This window comes from Lipotes vexillifer, unplaced genomic scaffold, assembly GCF_000442215.2.
Source record: "Lipotes vexillifer unplaced genomic scaffold, Lipotes_vexillifer_v1.1 scaffold815, whole genome shotgun sequence".
Taxonomy (NCBI): Eukaryota; Metazoa; Chordata; class Mammalia; order Artiodactyla; family Lipotidae; genus Lipotes; species Lipotes vexillifer.
The window spans coordinates 935,113-939,874 of record NW_006773723.1 but is presented as its reverse complement, the minus strand read 5'-3'; the positions used below and the strand labels follow the sequence as shown (position 1 = coordinate 939,874).

General features: G+C 40.8%; 1 non-coding gene across 1 annotated transcript; it reads left to right on the top strand.

Moving 5' to 3' along the window:
• The first annotated feature begins 4,410 nt into the window (after nt 1–4,410).
• TRNAE-UUC (transfer RNA glutamic acid (anticodon UUC)) lies at nt 4,411–4,482 on the top strand. The gene has a single exon. It is a non-coding gene; the product is annotated as a tRNA-Glu (tRNA).
• Nucleotides 4,483–4,762: the final 280 nt, after the last annotated feature.

Below are 4,762 nucleotides of genomic sequence, written 5' to 3'. Positions count from 1 at the left end.
GGTTTATCAATTTTGTTTATCTTCTCAAAGAACCAGTTTTTAGTTTTATTGATCTTAGCTATTGTTTCCTTCATTTCTTATTTATTTCTGATCTGATCTTTATGATTTCTTTCCTTCTTGTAACTTTGGGTTTTTTTGGTTCTTCTTTCTCTAGTTGCTTTAGGTATAAGGTGAGGTTGTTTGAGATGTTTCTTGTTTCTTGAGGTAGGATTGTATTGCTATAAACTTCCCTCTTAGAACTGCTTTTGCTGCAACCCATGGGTTTTGAGTAGTCGTGTTTTCATTGTCATTTGCTTCTCAGTATTTTTTGATTTCCTCCTTGATTTCTTCAGTGATCTCTTGGTTATTTAGTAGTGTATCGTTTAGCCTCCATGTGTTTGTATTTTTAAAGATTTTTTTCCTTTAATTGATTCCTAGTCTTATAACACTGTGGTCAGAAAAGATACTTGATACGATTTCAATTTTCTTATATTTACCAAGGCTTGATTTGTGACCCAAGATATGATCTATCCTGGAGAATGTTCCATGAGCACCTGAGAAGAAAGTGTATTCTGTTGTTTTTGGATGGATTTCCTATAAATATCAATTAAGTCCATCTTTTTTAATGTGTCATTTAAAGCTTGTGTTTCCTTATTTATTTTCATTTTGGATGATCTGTCCATTGGTGAAACTGGGGTGTTATAGTCTCCTACTATGATTGTGTTACTGTCGATTTCCCCTTTTATGGCTGTTAGCATTTGCCTTATGTATTGAGGTGCTCCTATGTTGGGTGCACAAATATTTACAATTGTTATATCTTCTTTCCATTTGCATGGAATATCTTTTTCCATCCCCTCACTTTCAGTCTGTATGTGTCTCTAGGTCTGAAGTGGGTCTCTTGTAGACAGCATACATATAGTTCTCTTTTTTGTATCCATTCAGCCAGTCTGTGTCTTTTGGTGGGGGCATTTAATCCATTTACATTTAAGGTAATTATCGATATGTATGTTCCTCTGACCATTTTCTTAATTGTTTTGGGTTTGTTATTGTAGGTCTTTTTCTTCTCTTGTGTTTCCTGCCTAGAAAAGTTCCTTTAACATTTGTTGTGAAGCTGGTTTGGTGGTGCTGAATTGTCTTAGCTTTTGCTTGTCTGTAAAGATTTTAATTTCTCTGTCGAATCTGTATGAGATCCTTGCTGGGTGGAGTAATCTTGGTTGTAGGTTTTTCCCTTTCATCACTTTAAATATGTCCTGCCACTCCCTTCTGGCTTGCAGAGTTTCTGCTGAAAGATCAGCGTTACCCTTATGGGGATTCCCTTGTATGTTAGTTGTTGCTTTTAATATTTTCTCTTTGTATTTAATTTTTGATAGTTTAATTAATATGTGTCTTGGCGTGTTCCTCCTTGGATTTATCCTGTATGGGACTCTCTGTGCTTCGTGGACTTGACTATTTCCTTTCCCATGTAAGGGAAGTTTTCAACTATAATCTCTTCAAATATTTTCTCAGTCCCTTTCTTTTTCTCTTCTTCTTCTGGGACCCCTATAATTTGAATGTTGGTGCCTTTAATGTTGTCCCAGAGGTCTCTGAGACAGTCCTCAATTCTTTCATTCTTTTTTCTTTATTCTTCTCTGCAGGAGTTATTTCCACTATTTTATCTTCCAGGTCACCTATCCATTCTTCAGCCTCAGTTATTCTGCTGTTGATTCCTTCTAGAGATTTTTTATTTCATTTATTATGTTGTTCATCATTGTTTGTTTGCTCTTTAGGTCTTCTAGGTCCTTGTTAAATGTTTCTTGTATTTTCTCCATTCTGTTTTCAAGATTTTGGATCATCTTTGCTATCATTACTCTGAATTCTTTTTCAGGTAGACTCCCTGTTTCCTCTTCATTTGTTTGGTCTGGTGGGTTTTCACTTTGCTCCTTCATCTGCTGTGTATTTCTCTGTCTTCTCATTTTGTTTAACTTACTGTGTTTGGGGTCTCCTTTTACAGGCTCCGGGTTCTTAGTTCCCGTTGTTTTTGGTGTCTGCTCCCAGTGGGTAAGGTTGCTTCAGTGGCTTGTATAGGCTTCCTGGTGGAGGGGACTCATGCCTGTGTTCTGGTGGATGAGGCTGGATCTTGTCTTTCTGGTGGGCAGGACCGCGTCTTGTGGTGTGTTTTGGGGTGTCTGTGAACTTACAATGATTTTAGGCAGCCTGTCTGCTAATGGGTGGGGTTGTGTTCCTGTCTTGCTAGTTGTTTGGTGTAGGGTGTCCAGCTGTGTAGCTTGCTGGTTGTTGAGTGGAGCTGGTTCTTAGCATTGAGATGGAGATCTCTGGGAGAGCTCTTGCCGACTGATATTATGTGAGGCTTGGAGTTCTCTGGTGGTCCAATGTCCTGGACTCGGTTCTCCCACCTCAGAGGCTGAGGCCTGACACCCTGCCGGAACACCAAGACGCTGTCAGCCACGTGGCTGGTCACCGTGTGGTTCTTCACCGAAGGCTGAGTGGTGGCCTACTCCATGGCCACAGGTCCTAGGTCCAAGAAGTGACCTTGGGCCTCTACTTTGATTGGGTGAGTGGGCAGCGGCAGCCAGTACTGAGGAGCTGGAGTGGAGAGGAGGAAGAGGTTCTTGAAGGTTTGCGCAGAGGCTGAAGGCCTTCTCCCCTCAGCCCAAGGTGGATTCTTTTGCCGGGTCCTATAGTCCTGGTCTCCCCTGTTCTTCAGTGCAGAGCGGTGGCGGGGCCGATTGGCATCTACTGAGGAGACAAGTGCCTGGGACTCTCCAGCTCCAGTCTGGACCCGGAGCCGGGCTTCCGCCTCACGCTCGAAGACATTTGTGAGTGGGGCTCAAGCAGTGCTTTAAAACTGATTCATTTTAGAGGCATAGGGAGAAGGGAATTAACATTAATTGAATACATACTTTGTGGCTTTCAATATACTCTTTTAAAAAAATTTGTCTCTTTATTTATTTTTGGCTGCGTTTGGTCTTCGTGGCTGCGTGCAGGGTTTCTCAAGTTGCAGCGAGAGGGGGCTACTCTTCATTGTGGTGCACGGGCTTCTCATTGTGGTGGCTTCTCTTGTTGCGGAGCACGGGCTCTAAGTGCATGGGCTTCAGTAGTTGTGGCTTGCAGACTGTAGAGCGCAGGCTCAGTAGCTGTGGCACATAGGGTTAGTTCCTCCGCAGTATGTGGGATCTTCCCAGATCTTCCCATGTCCCCTGCACTGGCAGCCCGACTCTTAACGACTGCACCACCAGGGAAGCCCCTCAGTATATTATTTGTATCACTTTTTATTTAATATTTACTCAAACCCTGTAATATGGATGGTACCATCCCTATTAATTTTTCATACCCATTTTATAGATGAGGAAATTGAGCTTTGGAGAGAGTAAGAACCTTACCTACAGTCACAGTGCTAAAAATATAGGCTCCAAGAAAAATTAAACTCGAGTTCATGCTCTGAACCACTGTACCGTATTGCCTTTTTTTTTTAACATCTTTATTGGAGTATAATTGCTTTACAATGGTGTGCTAGTTTCTGCTTTATAACAAAGTGAATCAGTTATACATATACATATGTTCCCATATCTCTTCCCTCTTGTGTCTCCCTCCCTCCCACCCTCCCTATCCCACCCCTCCAGGCGGTCACAAAGCACCGAGCTGATCTCCCTGTGCTATGCTGCTGCTTCCCACTAGCTATCTACCTTACGTTTGGTAGTAGTCTGCAACTTTTTTCTCATTTAGCCTATGTATTTCATGGATTTTTTTCAGGTTAATAAATAATAAATGATTCATTATAAAATACATAACTTGCCATAGTATAAATATACTCAATATGTTCAGCTGTCTACTCCGCCTGCATCTGCATGTCACTAATGTTGCTGCAAACAAATTTTTTTTTTTTACATGTATTCTTATATACCAGTATATTGATTTCTATTGGTTAGATTCCCAAAGGTGGAGAGGTGGAGATGAGCCAATGGATTTGGATATATTCAGTTGTAGTAGCTACTGCTAAATTGTTATTTATTATTATTATTAAAATAGTTAATTGTGATAAAATACACATAAGGTAAAATTTGCTAGATTATTTTTATGAAACATTTGTAGCAATTCACACTCCCACCACCAGTATATGAGAAGGGGGGTCTGTCCACTTTCTTACACCAGCACAGCATGTTCTTAATTGTGTAAACTCTTATCAAGGTAGTAGGTGAATATGGGTACTTCTTTGTTGCTTTAATTTGTATTGCCCAGACTTCTAGTGAGATTAAGCACCAACTCATCTATTTATTGGTCATTCATATACAAGAAAGCTGAATTTTCAGTCTGAAGGGTTCAGAACTTTAAGCTAAAAGAATACATTTCCATTTAAGACTTTGGGCATTAAAAGCAGATAAAGAGGGTATGAATGTGTGAGTGTATGTTTAAAGTGACAGCTTTCTTGGGAATTCCCTGGTGGTCCAGTGGTTAGGACCCAGCACTTTCACTGCTGTGGCCCGGGTTCCATCCCTGGTCGGGGAACTAAGATCCCATGGCCATTCAGTCAATCAATAAAGTGTCAGGTTTCTTGACCTCCTTTCCATGGCCCTGAAATAAATTATCCTGCTTATAAATTAGCCTGTAACAGTGGGTGCTTTAACGGTGAAAGGAATTACCTTCCACGTGAATTTGGAAGCTGTAGAAAAAGTGGAAAATGAAAGTGGTTTTGGAATCAGTCACTGTCCAAGTTGTGTGGACGGAACATAGTTGAGTGTTGTCCTCCGTCGTTGAAGATTGTAATCTATGAGATGTTCCAGAATGC